Below are 19755 nucleotides of genomic sequence, written 5' to 3' on the forward strand. Positions count from 1 at the left end.
GCAATTAGCTGCACTTTTACTGCGCAGTCCTCTGAAGTGTTATAATTGCTCTGAGTTCGGTTATTTTTAATAAGCTTCTTTTCCTTTGAAAACAGACAGGAAGCTGGGCTAGCTGTGTTAGATGGGGCTGCCACTGGGTAAATGTATTGCAGATCTAACAGCGGGTTCAAATCAGATAGCATCCACCTCTGCACACATACGAAAGAGAGAGAGAAAAAAAGCATGCATATTAATTTTGCCACTAATGAAACCGAAACTGAAAGGGATGCTAATAATGATAATTATATTTTTGTTCATACCCTGGTTAGACTTTCGTGATGGTCATACCTTTTAAACGACTTGCCCTTGCACACCTACGAGAAACAAGCATTGAGACTTGGTTTAATACAGTGCAGCTACACAGCTACAAGGAAACGCGAAGAAAAGTAAATACTACAGTAACTGGAGTTTTCGCCGTTACTCTTATGTTAATGTAACGGATCAGAGCCAGAGCCGCAGGTCACAGCTCAGTCCTCGGCAAATAAAAGAGGAAAGCATCTCAACCTGTTGCTTTTGAGGAAAGCTGTTTGTCGGTTTTGCAGCCACTCAGAGCGACAATACCAGGAAACATGAGGCGGCAGCTGCTGTTGTGAGGAGGGCTGGCCTCACGGTAATGACTGGAGTCAGGTAACCGCCGGACAGACCGACTCTGGTCCTCCTCACACACGCATACACTCCAAAAAAGCGGGTTTGGAAGAGCAGGAGAGCGCCGAAAGGCAGGACTCTTTCACTTTTTCAAGCGCTTTCTGTTTGACGAGGACTTTATTTTCTTTCAAAGTAAAAAGTTTCACACATTTGACGACGCGTCGTCCAGCCTCCATGTGACGACTGTCACATTTTGGGGCCAGCTCCGCGCTGAAGCTACTCAGGTGTACAGTTACACTACCCGGGGAGTTTGTGTCGCATTTTTTGTAACTCTTCTTGCTCTCTTCATAAAATTGATTGAGCCGGAAGAAGGGTCACTTTTTTTTCTCCCCGCATTTTTTTTTAACTTTTCTATTTTGTGTAATTCAGCTTTCCCACCGTGTTGGACTTATAATATCATCAAGCGGGCAAGCCTGAGCTGGTGAGTAACAGCGTAATGTTTTCATTTTCCCCGTGAATATTCTTTGCATGATTTGCAACAAATATTTGGTGTACGTGGTCGGTTGACACCTTTTGAGTTTGAGCCAAGAGGTGGAAGCGAGCCCAGCCACAGTGTTGGGACAGCCCATGCTGCTGTTGACTTGTCTGACCTCTGTTAAGCATTCTACATTAATGAGTTACCTTTTGATTAAAGCCATTAAGAAATAATTTTAAAAGGGTCGCATATGTTATTTTTTTCGGACCCTCTTTAGTTTCTTTAATCCTGATCAAAAACATTAATACAACTCACAGAGAAAATTTTGGTCCTGCATATTAGGACTTTATCATTTAACCCCCCACCAAAAAACCCCCAACTTTTCACAGTTAAGTATCAGACTATTTGCGTCTCTGTTCTCCAATATCTTTCTATCAGTTTTGAGAGATAGGGTAATTACGCCCATGAGGCACAAGTCTGCAGTTCATTTAGAGTAGCTTCAAGAAATGTGGTTTGAGATAGAGGCTCCATCTTTTTGCATGTTTGTAGTTATTGTTGCAGCTGCATGTCACCAGCGGTGCTCGCAGACACCCCGCACACGGATACACAGCAGGCAGATTTTAAGGTGTGCATATCAGACCAACCACACATTTGTTTTTCTCGCTCTCATGACTCACTAACTTACATTGCTGTTTCATCATTTTCGCCAACAGCCATGCAGGATCTGTGTTCTGAGTTTCGCTTTTAAACAACCAGTATTTAACTTGCAGCCTATCAAACAAAGGCTGCTTAGCATGCAGCTGAGTATACTGATTTACAAGCCGAGCGCCCAGCAGGAGCTCCAGACATGGCTCGTCTTCTGTCAGGTTGAAGGACTGAGGGCCTTGAGGCCATTTGGAGAAAGAAGGAGACTGAAATGTCAACCAAGAGCAAGTTGTGCTGCATTCAGCTGCTGTCACATTTTCATCTGTTTGATTCCAACTTGTGTTTTTCTGCTCTTGCACAGTGACAGTTTTATTTTTATCTTAAATAACCATTAAACTCGCTAATATCTTCTGTGAGAAGCCAGACAGCACATCTGTCTAAGATAGCCTTCGAATGTTCCACATTATGTGGACACAAATGAAACATGCATGAAGGGTATTTTTTAATTTCATACTTTTAATGGTGTGGATGTCTTTGTTGCATTTTGGCTGTCACAGCAGTCTCTCTTGCTTTGTGTCATAGTAATAAAGCCAACTCCTGTGTAGCAAAAAGTGACGGCCTGTTTGTTGTTGTTCAGCTGAAAAGTTTTATCTTTGATGCACAAACAATATACCATAGCAGCCAGATCCGCATGCACGTCGCTTGCAGAGCATTTAGATTTTATATGAATCTGCAGAAATCTACACAAATGTGCAAAGAGGAAGAGAGAGCGGGCTGTTAAAGGCAGATAAAAGGACAGGAGAGACTGTGTGGTCGTCAGCACCACCAATCAGCAAGAGTTTTATCTTTTCAAATCCTGTTGAAAAGAGCATTGGAGAGTTAGACTCTGACAAGGCAGAGGGAGATTAAAAAACAGAAAGATAAAGGGGAGGAGACAAAAGTGTAGCTGGGAGTGATGAAACCCACCACTTCTTTGCTTGGCAAACTGGGTGATGGATGAATTTCCAGCAGGAGGGAAATTCCTCACTGTCAAATCGCCTCCAGCATTTCTCCGTGAAAGTCTGTCCATCCCTGGTTTAAGTGAGATTGGATTTACACATTTCTTTGCCCCTCACTGAAGCATTGACACCAGTAACCAACTCCTCCATGATTGTTAGCACATTGTCAAATTTTAGCTGAGCTTTTTACACAAGTGCAACTTTTTCCATTAAAAGTATGTTCTGTGGAGCTTTGCCTGATTAATGATTCCCTCTGCTCACTGTGTGGTACTGCTTGGGCGTACTACCTCACACACACTCTGTGCCTCATGCTTCTATCTCAGTGTGCAAAATGCACATCTTGCTTCAGGTTATTTTTTTGGCTAAACAGAGAATTAGACTCAGATTGCAGAGCATGGGCAGAGCTGGTTCCTGTGCAAACAACAGATTACTATGATAATGGTCACATGTAAAGCTTTTTTTTAGTCGTTCCTATTGCGACAGAAAGGTCTCAGCATTCTAGTATTATTTGGTTTAGGTTTGATTTGCCAGTATTTAAATTTTAGCAACTGGAATTCGAATTTTAGGCAAAGCTGTTGTGTCCCACTATGACTTTATGACTCATACTGCAGTTCCTCCACCAATTAGGTATTGCATCAAAGACATCATACATGGATAGATTCTTACTTAGTTCCTAATATGGGCCAAGCTTTAAAACAGAACTTAAAAGCGTCCCTGGTTAGAGCCTTCCAGCTTTTTGCACTGCTATGTTTTTAAAACTTGACATGCCCTGTTTGTAACACAGGCTTTCTTGTTAGAAATCTTTTTGCCCAAGCCAGCATAACCTTCAAGATATAACCTAGTTTAACTTTTCCAATTTTAGTAGTGAAGATATTGATTTGTGTAAAAGGATGGATTCTCCCTTTAAGAAGAGTTCATCCTAGAATATTGTTTCCTAGTTTGCTTACATGACCTTGGAGGATGTTTCAGCGATATGTCACCATGTCACTTCGAAGATGCCTCACATGGCAACCATTCCCTAATACTGAGCTATCAACAGTGGTATAAGATTCATCTTTTTGTCAGGTCTCTTTAGCTTGTCTTGTTTAGGCACAGACGACTGTTTTTCTCTTCAAATCAATGCCTGTGTGTGGTATTCCTTTCATTTGCAATAATAATGACTTAAAGCCTCAGAAAATCCTCGCTGACAGTACGAACAGGGAGGGGGTGGATGGAAAAACATTTACTATCTTCAGTTTACTGGGTAAAGAGTAAAGATCCCTTCTTTTGTCTGCACAAGAAAAGTATTAATCAAGCGGTCAAGGATTAGGGAGTTAAGTAATGTGTTATGGCAGCGAAGGAGTCTGAGGAGATAACAAGAAATATCAGAGCTGCCTGAAAGCTGTCTGAATACTTTAGCTTCTTAGCTTGCCAGCATTTAAAACATCCCTCTAATGCATTTCTTTTTAAATTGTGGTGTAAGATTGCAGTCTTCATTAAGATGTCACCTGTGCCTTTGTGACTTTTATCATATATTAAACGTTGGAGGAAAGTCAACTTGTAAAATTCAAATTTATACATAGAAAAGGAATGTTAATGAACCGCCACAGGATAATCTGGCCTTTCTGATGGACATACAATGGTAATTAACAGCAAATTAAGCTGCTGCTTGTGCAAAACTGTTGATCATTTAAGTACATTTTCAAGCAAAAATCCAAAAAGGTTATCTGAATCAGTGTCTCAGTTGTGATTTTTCTTTGTGTTACTCTTTATATGATAATAAATTAACAACACAAGCGCTCCATGACAAACCTTGTGCTTTTAGAAATGTGGGAGGGTGATACGAACCAAACAACTGATCAATAATGGAGAACAATGAGAGTAACTGCTAGCTGCATCTCTGTTCCAGAAACTAGAATGATTTGGTGTTTCTATCTGCAAATGAAACAAAGATGATAACATAAGTAATACAACCACAAGACATCAGAAAAAACAAAAAAAAAAAGCCCACAGTTGTGGTTACTAGGTTACAAAGTCAGGTTGGCCATCAAGCAATGCACAGATGTAACAAAAGAATCCCACTAATGCACACTGTACGCAACAATTACTCTGAACAATGTGGTAATCTTTATCTGAAGTATTGGATGTTTAAAACACTGGAATAGCATGGTTGCAAAACAGGAACTGGATATGTTTTAGATTATGTGCACTAAAGTGGTTTAACAAAACAGCCCAATTAAAAAAAACAAAACTGAAAGGACTGTGTCCACATTTTTGGTGAGTCTGTGTCTTTGTGGTGGGAGAAGCTGAAGTCTTCTCACATTTTTGTGATTCCAGAAATCAGTCTAATGTTAGGCATCCTTCCATAGCTGCAGCCAATGTGTGATGCTCTTGTCTAGTCAATTATATGGTAAACCACATCTTCTCACTGGCACTTCACAACTAATTTTGGAAGAACCTCACCTGTAGCTGAACTGCACAAACTGCCAGTGACAGATCTACATCCCACACTGAAAATATAACTGATGTACCAAGCATAGTTTGTCTGTAGGGGCTTGGTGGCTGTGGTTTAGTCCTGGCAGAAATGCTTATTGCAATCACAGCATAAACACGGTATTTTCATCATCAGAGGGGGTTGACATGTGTTGTTTTCTTTTGCTGCCTAGAGGTATGTGTCCTTGTCCGCTATTCAGTAAAATACAATTAGTACAACTACTGCTTGGTCAAGAAAGGTCCTATGCTCTTACGTCTGCCCCTCCCAGTAAAGAAAGGTCCAGAACACATGATGATGTCTGTACCTGGAAACCCATCCATATTACTTGTTCCCTTATTATTGAAGTTTATTTTGTATAATTGTTTGCAGTCACGAGTTTTTATACCAATTAATGTTCAACATGTTGTTTTGAAGTTGCATTTAAACCCCTTTTCCGTGTCTAATGGCAACCATGAGAGATTGTGAGCTGTAACCTTTCTGGATATTTGAAGAAACGTGTGTATCATACCTGCTCTGAAAGGTTTTGTTCTTACTGGACTCTTCACTCTTACTGGATTTCTGTCAATAAGTCTAACTAGACACAGAGCTTGTGATGGAGTTGCAGGTGTTACGTGCCAGACTTTAATGGCCAACTCCAAAGTTTGGCTCTGTAGATAAAGAGAGTTATTACCTTCATACATTGACTAATAGCCTGTTTAGTGTGGTAAAGTGTTATTGAGTCAGCTGCTATTGAAACCCTTGCCAAGCCTATACTTCTGCTACAAAAGACTTTTCAAGCATATATGGTTGGAAATAATATTCATTTACACCATTTTAATAGATTTCAGTACTGCAAAGAACCAAACATTCTTGTACAGAATAAGGTGGTGTAGTTAAGTTTTGGCCGTACGTAAAACATTTTCCAACCAGGTAGGCTCAGTCCACAAACTGACAAGCTAAGGGACCAAAATCATTTCACAACTTGCTGCCACTAAATTAACAAACAACGGGGATACAATGAGTCAGTGATGGGAAACTATTTATTCGTTGACCTCCTCTCCCCTCCAAAAGTATGCAGTTTGCAGCCAGTCACAGAGGCGTCCTTCCTAATCAGTTGATTATGTCTGTTTGTGTCAGCAGGTCTGATTCTGCATCCCCAGCAGATCACAGCAAAGTATACTGCACTCACTAATGGACTTTTGGAAGAAATCTCCAACATTTTGCTGCTTGTATTAAAGGATCTGAATTTCCTTAAGAAACAGAGCCTGCTCATCTCGTTCTTGTATGCAGCCTTAACTTGTATACAGCACTGGTCTTCCAGCCCGTTGTTGATGTGGACGCCCAGGTACTTGTACTCTTCCACCATATCAACATCCTGCGCCAGGATAGACATGGGTTGTGTAGCTGTCCTCTTCCTTCTGAGGTCATCTCTCTGGTCTTATTCACATTCATAAGCAGATTATTTCTCCCAGACCACTCCACAAAACCACCCACTAGTGTTGTATACTCCTTCTCATGCCCATAACTAATGCATCCAACCACTGCAGAATCGGTTGTACTGAAAGTCTGAGGTGTACGAGGACTTGAGATAGCATGACCTGTGGAGTTTATGTACCTCATATTAAGAGTGGGATTTTGGATTTATGTGATAAATAGGAACCAAGGAGGTAATGTTCTACATTTGGAGGATATGAGTGAATAAGGTCATGGTTTCTTAATGTGGTTTCTTATCTACCTCTTAATTCTTAAGTTTCATTGTATTCACAGAATAAGCATTATGTGATCAACAAAACAACCCCTTTTATTTTATTTTGGTGTCCTGGTGCAGCATCATCTTTTGTCTAAAATGAGCAGTTTTAGCTCTTGAACCTCTCCTTAAGCCAAGATGATTATATTATGAATTTTCCCAGTCCGACATCACACATGTAAGAGTATCTAAGCACAAGCATTTCAAGTATGGGGTGACTTACACAGACAATGAGTTTATTATTTGCAGTTTTGGCCATCTTTAAATATGAGCATCCAACATGATAATAGTGTGTGTGTGAATGACTGAAAGTTGGAGAAATTGTAATAGATCCCCTTTAAGTGGAAAAGAAAATCAAGATGAACGACACTGTACTCTACCCAAGGAGTGATTTGGAGCAAAGGCCAGGGGACAGATGTATAAAACTGTGTCACATCTGTGTGAACGAAGGAAGAAATGTGTATATGGATTCTTTTCAGAAAATGTGTTCATCTTCATCTACAAGCCCCATTAATTGAAATCCCGCACACCAAATGTAAAATCAAGGAACTCCGAGAAGAGTAGAAAAGGAGAACTGCTTTATTAGATGTTCTTTCTTTTGGAATCAGGACTGAACAAACACTACTGAAGGAAAAGACTTCTATGCAATAGCAAAGGAACCAGGCAGGGGTGAAAAAAAGGAGAAGTCGTCAGACTACAAATGTGAGGCAAAAAAAGCATATCAGCACAAAAAAAGCTTGAGGGCAACATGAAGAAGAGCAGCAAACCCTGTTTTATCTGTGATAGCTTACTCCACTTGTGTTTAGAGCCACTCAGCTTTGGGTGGCTCTAAGAGCCCGAGATGAAGACGGAGACACAGGTGCACAAACTGTTGAATGTTTTTATTAGATAAGCTCAAGATAAATAAGGCAGTTAATTATTTAGCCTAATAAACTATTCCACAATGCCAGAGCAGGCGTCTCTATGGACAACCATTACACACGAATGCAGCTGTTTATAACAATTACATAAGTATGAGTGTGTGTCTGTGCGCTTGTGTTTGCAATCCAAACTAAACTAAACATGTTAAAGCTGAAGTTAAGAAGTCTGAGAATATGTGAGGTGTGCATTTTTCTCTGGGTTTTTTTTTCATAATGATGAAAAATATGTTGTTAAAAGAAGAATGTTAAAGAAAACATTAGGTCCTACAACACATCCCTGAGGAACGCCAAAGGTCAGCAGAGCAGAGTCACTCAGTGAGCAGTAGAAAAAGTTAATTTTGAAAAAGAGGGTTGTTTAAGTCAGCGGTCCCCAACCCCCGGGCCTCAGGCCGGTACCGGTCCATGAGTCATTTGGTACCGGGCCGCGAGAGTAGAGGCTCAGGTGTGAAATGTATGGTTTTCAGGGTTTTTATCGGTTTTCAGCGTTATTTTGTTATCGTTTTTATCGTTAACTCGGTTTTCCTGGGTCTTTTCACGTGTGTTATGAATAAATCTTCTTTTTTTTCAGTACCGGTACTACTTTTATTTTGTTGTATTTATCTGCGACACCTTAAAGGACAGTCTGTGAAAATATTGTCGGGCATAAACCGGTCCGTGGCGCAAAAAAGGTTGGGGACCGCTGGTTTAAGTGACAGATTTCCCTAACTGTCTATGACTATGTTTAAAAAATATTTAAAAATGTTAGACTCTTTGGTAGGGTAAACCAGGTTTGTCAAACATAATGCCCCAGGGCTAGAATCGGCCCGGCAAGGACACTTTGAAAAATGTGAAGCTTAAATTGTAGACTTTTTCATTTTTCCCCACTATCTACTATAGAAATTTAACTATAGTACATGTTTTGTTTTCTACAACGGGCCCCCATTTAACAAAACAGAAAAAGAAGGGATTTTTCTTCTGTGAAATAACAAAAACTAGCTATGTTACCAGAACTTCACCTGTAATTTTACGCATTTGTTTGTTACAATTTAAGCACAAATGACGGATGTCTTTCATTCACTGCCATGACACAGCATTTTAATGTGTAGTTAAACATCTTTACAAGTTTGACTCATCTGGCCGTCCTTAGATCAAAGTAAGCTGTATGTGGCCCTCTGTGTAAAACGAGTTTGACATCCGGGGATAAACTATACCATAATAACTAAATCAGCCTAGCTAAGTCTGGCACTGATAATGCCCAAATGAAATGCAGCAAAATCATGTCACATTTCTAACATTGTGTTTACATAATGGTAAGCTGAGAGTGTTGACAGCTATGGATTGAAGGATCAGTGTATTGTCTTTAACGTATTTAATGATTGGTTGAAATTGTGTTTGCTTGTCCACAATGATTACAAGGAAGGAGGGAAGTTAAACATTAAGTTGCCTGACTAGACATTTGCAAGGTGACTGGATATCCTCCAGAACAAATTTAAACAAACACCACTTTGAAACTCCAAGGTCATTTTGTTACCTTAGTGAACTGTATCCTTAGGTTATTTCAAAACTTGAAATTTAAAGATCTTTTAAGAGTTCTTTTCACTGTATCTACAGATTGCTTTTCTAATGATGTGTTGTCCCGTTGTTGTTTTAAAAACGATTTAGGCTGCAGTACTATATGTGAGAATATGTCTGTAGTCATGACTGAGCTATGGGGCCCTGTGGCAAACAGGCCTACAGGCTTTTGACTCGGTGACAATAGCGAAAATGAACCGAGACTGGATTACAACAGTCCTGCATTCCTCTCCAAACCTGCCTGACACACACACATACACGCACTAATCCGGCACACAAGCAGACAGATCACAGAAGCAAGCCAATACATGTCTAACACACTCTTGCCTAAAGTGCAAAGAGAGTACTTAGGACAAGAATTGTGTGGGAATAGAAAGTCTGAAAATACTTGAGTAGAACATCCTAAAATAACACAATCATAAGTCTTAGTAACCAAAAAGAGGTCAAATCATTGATAACGATCATTAGATGTGTTTCACTGTACTCGCTCAGTTCTACTCCCAGACTTTTCTGTGCTGACTTGAAAATAAATGAAGTCCTGGCCCAGTCTGCATCATCAGTACGCTAGCCAAGAAATACATTTTAAAATTGATTAGTATTTAATTCAGAATTTGTTCGCAGCCTTTGTTTATTAGATTCTGCTGCATGAATGCCACCTGTCACGACCTGCTTTCAGTTAACACAGTCGACAGTTTCCTAATGCACAGAGTGGTGAATGATTAAACCACAAAGCAGCACAAACAGATAACCTGAAGGCAGCAATATAAATGAACATCCTTACTGCCTGCGTGCATCATTGAGCAGAGGAGGCAGAGCCACTTTGGGCTGGGGAGAAAAGAGTCTTCTCCTTCATTTTGATGACATTTTGCCAGTGCACAAGGCTTCTAAAGTGCTCTTTGAAAAGAACAAGCCCAGTCTGTCCAAGCCTAGTTGAAGCCTCCTTTTCACATCAGCTCCTAAATGAAGTCTAAACAAAACAAGAGTAATTGTATTTTCAAACCCAATATGGTTTTATCAGGTTCTAATGAATGAATAGTCAAAAGTACCCAGTATGTTTTCCAAACTAAATTTATGCTTAGTGAACAGTTTCGGTATATAAGCTTGTGTCAAGTTTAAAACTCAGTTTTAGTCCAATATTTTTTATGGAATAGAGCGTTTATAAGAGGATATCATCAAAGGTTATTTCAGGATATTCAGTAATTTACTTACAATGTGAATGTCACTTTTGTATTTCTAGGAAAAATGACTATTTTACAGTTTTAACTGTTAGTGCACTATTGCAGGTGAAATTACTATCGCATTCCTAGTTTTATTCTAGCTTTGTTGTGAATGTGTCTGCACAGAATGAAGACAGGGGCGTTATAAAGAGTCTTGGTGTGAACTTAATGTGTGCGGGTAGACTGTTAAAAGTGGTGTTACTGCCTCAAGTGTCTTGTCAGGACTTGTCAGAACAGGTGTCTGAAACTCTGATCCCCCTCTTAACTTCACTTCCTCTAATTCTTGTTCTCCCGCTTGTTTTAACCTCTCTACTTCCTTTTATGTCTCCGTCTCATCTGTCTTTTATGCTTTCTTTAATCTCCCCTTACTTTTTTCATTTCTGAAGCGCGCCCTGCTCCTCCAAGTTAGGAGGTTTTAGTCATTTTAAAATTACAGATTCATTTCAAGTTTACACTTCTAGAGCTATTATGTAAACAGTATACGTCTTGCAATGACACTGGCACCATGTACCAAAGTGAAATATACTGTAAAAGGTTATAATGACTGTAATGACATCGAGTTACCCTCTCTCGCTTTCCTGTGAAGCCTCATCTAACATATAATCTTCACTCATCTGAGTGTAACACCACCCACTCGGTGCATTCCACCTCAGGGTTAAAAACCAGTGGTTTCCTACTTATCGGGAAAACTAATACGTACCTTGACTACCTGTGCACAGTGTTTCGTAGCTGCAGATAGAGGGAATTTGTGCATACCAAAACACTGAAAGCACAGTGATTACGCATCTTACAGTTTAAGGGTGACACTTTATAACTGTCATGCAGGGTCATGACTTAGTCTACATGCAAACAAAAAGCTGGGTGGTAACCCAGCTATTAGCCAGTGCTTTCATGATGGTCATTTTGCAAACATCTTCCTTGTCAATTCGATGGGTTTCACCTAGGCCAGGGAAACACGGCTGAAACCTTTAGTGATATTAATAGGGATATTTTATTAGACCCACATGCTGAACAGTGTGTTGCATTCCTTTGCAGTTTCTGCTGGCCCTGCAGTGGGACAGTGGCTATAGTGTTTGGAAGTGCGTGGGCTTAATTGCAAGCTGTCCACAGCTAAGAAGATGTGGATAAAGGCACACCTTGGGTGGTTTTAGATGGCCACTCATCATGCTCTCATAGCTGTGTTTTTCAAAGCAGTGACTAAGTTGCACTGTCATCGACTGCAGTAAACCAAACAAAACTAGCTGTAAAACTAAAAGTTTAACTACTGGTTTTGTTTTAATTGAAGCTTGAGGCTGGGATTAGGCTCACTTGTGGATGCACACAAACAGCTACAGGCACCACGGATGAGCAGTTACTGTTGTTCACTTTTTCAAGTCCCTGAAGAGTACATCTCGAGTACTGGAGTACAAATTTGAGGGCGCTGATCCTCTGATGACAAAATTCGCATCACTCAAACTGAATCAAGCCTTTATTTATTCATTGAGATGAAAACTCTTAACACATTTTCTGTCATTTGCACAAAAATGTCACAAATAGTAGCAAAAAATGTATATTAAAAATAATTTGTTCAATGTTCAAAAGGTCAATTTAACATTTTGTGCTTCGTTTTAGGTTCAATTCGATTTTCATTTATACAGTCACAGTTCTCAAAAGTTAATGGTTTTCAGTGGTGGCTTAAGGGAAGTGTTCAGTGCATCATGGATGATAAATGAAATGCAATTATTTTATCTTTTTAATAGCCCAATCGCAAAGTCGTTACATTGTATAATGTTAACTTTCCTTAGAGACGTCCAACCCAACATACCATAATTTAAGGCGTGAAGAGATTCACTGACTTTACAGACCAAATAAAAAATACTGAAATTTTACCTTAATCTAGTCCAAGTTTAAATATAATCTTTGTGAACATTATGAAATCTTCAGTACAAAATAATAATCCCCTGTTAGCTCTTAATTACATTAAGACTGCCTGAGCTGACTTCACACAAACCTTCAGATCACAGAGGTGTTTCCGCACACTGACACTTCTAAAACTGAGCCATTCTATAAAGTGCGTACAGTTAGACTCTTACAGCAATCTGACTTCTTCACATTTGGATAAAACAGATAATCCTGCATGTTAATCATGCTCAGTAAGCCACGATGACTCATCCAAGCTGCGTCGCGCATTATTCTTCAGCTTCATCATACATATGTATGTTCTGGATGACCGTGTTAATCTCTGCAGCCCCTCTGCTGATTTGATGAGTGGATGACAAGGTCTTAACAAAGGCCTCGCCATGCTGTCGCTTTTGATCAGTCGCTCAGCCTAATGGCTGTGGAACTGATATTTCTCACCCCAAATCCATCTAGACTTAATATTTTAAATGTGTGTGGCAGATGGTGAGTTTGACATAGCCAGTGATCAGAAGCTTGCCCGTCTTGAGAACCACTCGGAGGGCAGCATCGAGCAGTAGGTAGCCATATACGGTATTTAGTATTCTTTCAGCCATCTGTGTTTGCCTGAAGACATAATGGCTGCACAAACTGTAGTTTAACAGCACAGAATATGTCAGTAGGCACAGCAAGGCAGACTTGGTAGATCATTTTGTCAGATACAGGATAACACTATTCAGTCAAGCTGCAGTATTGACTAAAATTGTTCCCAATAAGTATTTCCTGTACCTTTCTGAGCTATTTGTGACACAAAAGAAACTAAACCTTCCATAAAGAAAGAGCCCCCTATCATTCGCTTTGCTTCATTTCTGTACATGGATCCATGTAGCACTGACATTCCAGGTCTAATAGGTTACAGTGTGTAACTTTTTCTCCCTGCTTCAAACCAAGTGAACCAAACTCCAGTTGGGAAAGAGAATCACAACCGGAGTTCATGAATCAGCCGAGGATTATGAATATGATTCACTTTCTGCCCACCTAATCTGCCCAGGAACAGGTTACGTTCAAGATAAGAGACCAGCACATATGAAAATCACTTCCAATTGACCAGTTACCTCTTTGAAAATTGCATCATCATTCATTCCTTCTCAGAATATCCTGCAGCCCTGCGTAAGAGATAGTGAGGTGTATAGATTTCAGAGACTGCTTAAAATCTTTCTTTCCTGGCGAGCATCATGAGGAATATAGATTCCAGCAGAGTCAGCCCTTTTTTCATGCAATCTATAAATTTCTTTTTAACCACTGACTGCAAGTATTTTTAAACCCTTGCTGTTGTTCTTTTTCTCACAGATGTGACTTATCTGTTTCCATTGTTTCATGTCCAACTCTTTGTAGTTGTTGACCTTTTGTATAAGCGTAGGTTTTCTTGCTGGTTGTTTATTTGTTCTTTACTTGCTTTCAGACAGTTTAATATTACGATCTGAACACTGAACACTTTTCCTAAAACACACGCATTCACACAGTGCTGCTAGGGCTGGAACAACGCTGCTGTTTTTAGCATGTAACGTATTTAACCTTGTCATAGTTCATATATATAGTTTGCTCTTTGTAAAATGTGTCTGCTCTGCTGCTAGTAGATCTTTCCTGACTTGTGACTGGTCATAAGTTCATAAGCTGACAACATCACCCATTTAATTTGAATGTGGTCGTAGCTATATTGACAAATCTTTGGTAGATTCAAATATTTTATAAGCAGCTTTGTATTTGCCCTTACTGCAGAAATTAGGTTTAGTGGAGCAAGATCGCAAAAACATATCTTTGAACTTGCTTTGAGGTACAACCCCGGATGGAGTTCTGTGGGTGTGTGCTATGTTGGAGCAGGATACTGCGGGCAGAACGAAGACCAGCCCACTACCTGCTCAACAGAGACTCTATTGTGTGTGTGTGTGTGTGTGTGTGTGTGTCTGTGCGCACACATGCACTTGTGAGTGTATTACCTGACAGGATCCTATTGATCCCGCTGAATCTTTTTCACTGCTGTAAAACTTAAGAGACCAAATGAGAGCAAAGAGATTTGCTCCTTGGAGGTGCTTTTGTTCCATCACTGTCTCCTCTCTCAACACTGTTTAGTCAGATTGTCAGTGCATTAAACTCACTTTAGTCTTAGCCACTGGAACATGTCTTTTGATATCCTCCTGCAGTGAGTCCTTTGATGCTTTCAAGCAAATGCGTTCCCTTGTGATGACTTGTGCAAGCTTACTGTTCGCATCTGCAAAGGTAACCCTCTGATAAATCTGAGATTCGTAGGTGGATGATTTTCTCTGCGCTTTTATATTCACAAATTGTTTTATCCTCTTTGTTACGTAGATGCTAGGTTGTAGTTGGAGTTATGAAGTGGATAAATGACTTGGAGTGGCTCTGTGATGTCTGCTGTTGATTCTGATAATCCTCAACATGCTCCGGTGTCTACTACACTGTTAGCTCTGTGATTTAGAATGCACACACAAATTGCACATTAAACTTTTTTTTTTTGTGATTTGTGCGCAGACACACACACACGCGCGCGTGTGCACACACACACACACAGAGCAGTGGAATGTGGTGTTTTCATTTCCCTGGCCTGGACTGTCAATCAGAGGATGTTGGCCGTGTGCTTTTGAGACAGAACGATCCAAGCTACACAAATTCCACTCATACCACCCACTCATGTACAGCACACACACACACACACACACATAACCCACATAAACACACCTTCCCACTGCGTGTCAGATTTATTTCCATCTAGATATGCAGGATGTCCATCTCCAATAAGTAATTTCTGCTGCTGGGTCTGCAAAGCAACCAAAAGTCAATAGCTGATGAAAAAGCACTTTACTACAGTTTGCTCTGTCCATCCCTCAAGCTAAAGAATAATTGCTTCTTTGACTGACTCGTCTCCAAATGAAGTTCAGTCTGCTAATTTGTTTTACAGTAAGTTTGCAGGCTCTTTAAATCTGCCTCTTCCTGAGCAAGAGCCGGTGACGAAAGCAGAGGATGCATCGGTTCAGAGATCAGGGTCGGTGAGATTGCACGCTCTCCTGCCGAAGGATGATGTTTTCGCTCTTCCTGTTCCCAAGCACTTTGGTGGAAGGATATTTTGAACTTGCGGTGGCCTTGAAATACTTTGTCTGTCTCTCTTTGTTTCACAGATTAGAAAATGTGAAACTTTCCAGATTGAACTTTTAGTCCCAGTGTGTTTTTGAACCTTTTTTTTTTGCTCCTGTCATCTTTGACTATTCCTTTCTGCAGTTTAAATGCTACAGTTGAAGACTCTATTCCCCAAGGCTGAAAAGAACTACAGCAATACTGAACAGAAACACAAATAGGACATTTAGAAGCAATATTGTAAATGAGCCTCAAGCTGATGCAATAAACTTTATACTTGATTTCAGTGTATGAGGTTTGCTTTTATGAAAGAAAAAAAGCTAACACTGTTAGTACTTAGGTAAGCTTATAGTAATTGAGGACACACGATACCGCACACTTATCTGCTCCCCACTCCTCTCAGTCGGCACCTTCTTTTATATTATTTTTATTTTTTTGATCTCCCATCTCCATCCCCACATCTCTTCAAAGCCCCTTTCACATAGTCATACATTGCCATTATGCATTTTTATGTGATTATTGTTGCCTTTAAGCCTGTAACAGAGCCAGTCACAGAGCTGAATCAACATCTGTGTGAAACAGGGAGCCAGCATAGCAGGACGCCATCCTGCACACCTACACTGCTGTGTTAGTCGTCAACCCTCTTTGTTTGCTTCGGGTTGAACCAGGAAAAGCAGTTTAATGAGGGGGTATTCTTAGCGTCATTATAGGATGAACTGTGAAAGGAGCTTTAACAAAAATGGAGCAGAAACTTGCGGTGCTGGCCACCCTGCTTCTCTGTATTTCTGTCAGCAGCATGATTTCATCCTCACCCACAATCAAAATGTAAATGGGTGGCCTTTCAGTGACTCCCTCTCCTCACCGTCCTCCCCTATAATCTCAGTTTTTGACTAAATTGATGCAATTTCCCCAAAATATATTTAGGGTGTTATAGTGCTCCTGTTTAAGCCAGTTGTTCATCACAGGAGCTTTGTCAGTCATTTATCCCAATGTAGCAATGTCTGGACTCAAAGTGCACCATGTCACAATCTTGCTAGTCTCATACCAAAAGTTCAGTTTCCATGCTTCACTGCAGTTGCTGCTCTCATGTTTGAGTCATTTATTATTTTTAAAAAAGGTTCTGAGCTCAGAAACATCCTTTAGATTTCTATGACACCCATGTAGCAAGCTTATAGACATTGCATCTTTCCTACCACTATAGGTTGTATTCCACCTAATAGAGACCAACATGAGGCATTGATGCATGTGATGACTGCCTATCAGGTAACACTGACTGTGCTGATTGCATCCCACGCAGACTCTTTAGAGACTTTCTTTTTAAAGTGGTTTTTGTGGTATTTTCTCAGACTTTTCTTTACATTCGCCCTGTGATTTAGCTGAACATCAAAGTTTGTAGGGAAGTTGTTCTGGTCTTTTGATTAAGTGCCTTGCCTTTTAGAAATAACACTACCCAACTTTCCCATTTTTCAGTCTCATATGCAGTCAATTGTGCACTCCCCGTCGGTGTGGATCAGAGAACAGCACAAACTGCGAGCTGTAATTCTATAATACTTGTAGTTTGCATTGCAGACACCCTACTGTTCCTCCATCTGTTCCCACAGAGCTAATGTCACTACACAAGCACTTGGTATACAGACTTCATGACTCCCCACTAGTCAAATATACATTTTTACATACACATGCATGCACGGCAAATATGCACCACATTCTTTTGCAACGGAGCAGGAGGAATGTTTGTAAAGAAACCCTGCTGGGGTAATGCTGAATGACGGTGACGCAACTCGACTTCCTCAGCCTTCCAATGAACACATCAATTAGCAGTTCATTGAAGTGTCCAAGAAGGGCCAACAGGCTGATGCAAGTCAGCGTGAATCGGTCAACTGGCGCTAAGCAAATGTATGGTTGCATCCCTTGAAGCTGCCATTTATTTCTGATAGTGGATAGTTGACCCTTACATTTCTCAAGAGAGATCTTTTCTATACCAGCCATTTTTATATGTCACAGAGGGGAAAGCACTACGACATCTAGAACTTTGAAAAACAAAGTTATTGATGGCTGAATTCTGCTCTTCAACCTGTCCTTGTATTGTTTATGTTGGCCCACATTCACACTGCTTTGGTTCACTGGCAAAATGGTTATTGTTAACGATATCTCAGCATTGCTAGACACACACAGACTACTGTGTGTGAGTGTGTGTGTGTGTCTGTGTGTGTGGTAGAGGGTCATACCACTGAGAGCAGATAGCTTCAATTGGCAAGCTTTGTGTTCGACGCAAATTACAGCATTCAAAACCAAATCTGGTTTAATGGAACTGATCTAAGCTGGCATGTAGCAGGTGTTACAGGTGAAGCATTATCTGTAATTAAATGCTGTAGTGGCAAAACTATGATTATGACCACATGACTTAATTGCCGCTGTCTGCTTCTGGGATGTATTGGATTTAGGCCAAATTAACAAAGGCCCTGAAGTCCCACACATTTATGCGCTGCTGGGCTTTCTTAATGCCAGAATATGATTGTGGGAGTCGTGTTAATATTCACAGTTGAGGTGAAAAGATTCATAGTTTAAAAAAAAGATTTCATATTCATATGACTCCTAATTTGGGGGGGGTTGTTGACTTGACTTTTCAGTTTGTACTTGGGTGGTCTGCATTCGAGTGTCAATGAGAACGGGATAAAGATTAGCACCTCCAAGTCTGAAACCGTGGTTATCAGTCAGAAAAGGATGGATTACCCAGTTAGGGGTTGGTAATAAGTAGCTCTACCAAGTGGAGGAGTATCAGTATCTTGGGTCTTGGTCATAAGTGAGTAGAGAGTGGAACTGGAGACTGAAAATTGGTTTGGTGTTAGCAGTGATGTGGACGTTGTAGCTGTGGTGAAGTGAAGCTGTTGATTTACTGGTCGATCTATGTCCCTACATTCACCTATGGCCATGAGCTCTGGGTGAGACTGAAAGATTGAGATAATAGATACAAGTGGCAGAAATGAGTTTCCTCCCAAAGGTGGCAGGGTGTCCCTTAGAGACATGGTGAAGAGCTTGGTCATTCAAGAGGGGTTCAAGCCAATATCCCCCATGTGGAGGTTCAAGCATCTGACTAGGATGATTCCTGGCCACCTCCTGCGTGAGATGCTTCAGGCATTTCCTACCAGGAGGAGGCCCAGGGGCAGACCCAGGACTTGCTGGAGAGATTATGCCTCTCAGCCTGCTTGGAAAAACCTTTGGTGTCCTCCTGGAAGAGATGGCAAGGGAGGAGGAAGTCAGGTTGTTTCTGCTTAGACTGCTGTCCCCACAAATCAGATTTTTGTTTTTGTTTTACCATTTCTATCTATTCTAATATGACCTACACATCTTCCCATCATGCACATCGTGCTGTTTTTTATCCTTTTAAAATATGCTTGTAGCGCATTTGCTTTAAGGTTCTACAGTTAGACAGTGTCAGTGGATTTGATTTGGAGCTGTATTAACAAAATTGACTTAGCTTGACTGATTGGTTTTGAAATCCTCCTCACCAGAGGGCATGGAAATCAGTTCTCCAGATGTTGGATGTTTTTCTTTGCGCCACTTCCAGGCTTTTAAAATTCCAGATTACAAATTTATTCTTTGGTTTAGCTGCAAACCCACTGACCTGAGTTTGATGACAATCAGGATCTGTTCTTCTAAATCCTTTGTTTTCTCTCTGGCTCTTTGTGTTACAGGTCAGTCACATTGACAATAAGTCGCAGTGACAATAAGAAATCACAATCCCTAAGCAGTTGCTACATTTGCACATGTCACCTCCGTCCCCTTACATCTTTTCCGTTTCTGTAGCTTCAGCCAGCTTGACTTTCCTAGTCTCTTAACTTTTTGACTTTGTCAGCCTTCCCTTCTCTACCCTCTTGTATCATGTCTAATTATCGAAGTCTGTGTGTCTACGGGGAGCTCCTCAATACCTCCTCATCAAAGCTCTTGTTTGTGTTTGCTTGTTTATCTCTGGCTGCTATTCTAGGCGCTCTCCTGGAGCCCTGATGAGACACAAGCCGCCGCTCCCCACGGAGGGTTATACTGTAAGCTGTCACTGCACCTTCAGTCATTCAAAACCCTGGCACAATAAGATTTTGTCTCTTT

The 19755-nt window shown here is 40.5% G+C and overlaps 1 protein-coding gene across 6 annotated transcripts in view; it reads left to right on the forward strand.

The window, feature by feature from the left end:
• Positions 1–540: 540 nt before the first annotated feature.
• Positions 541–19755, forward strand: part of palm3 (paralemmin 3) — a 31318-nt gene continuing 12103 nt past the window's right edge. The window contains exons 1-3 of one of the 6 annotated variants that reach the window (XM_085410155.1): positions 543–908; positions 1054–1105; positions 19637–19694. The gene's annotated coding sequence lies outside the window, so the exon portion shown is untranslated. Of the gene's footprint in view, positions 1106–19636; positions 19695–19755 lie in introns of all 6 variants that reach the window. The other 5 variants (XM_085410153.1, XM_085410154.1, XM_085410156.1 and 2 more) reach the window with 5 other exon arrangements.

The sequence above is a fragment of the Rhamphochromis longiceps genome, linkage group LG6 (assembly GCF_057381845.1).
Source record: "Rhamphochromis longiceps isolate RC_006_pf linkage group LG6, R_longiceps_female_GT1.1, whole genome shotgun sequence".
Classification (NCBI taxonomy): Eukaryota; Metazoa; Chordata; class Actinopteri; order Cichliformes; family Cichlidae; genus Rhamphochromis; species Rhamphochromis longiceps.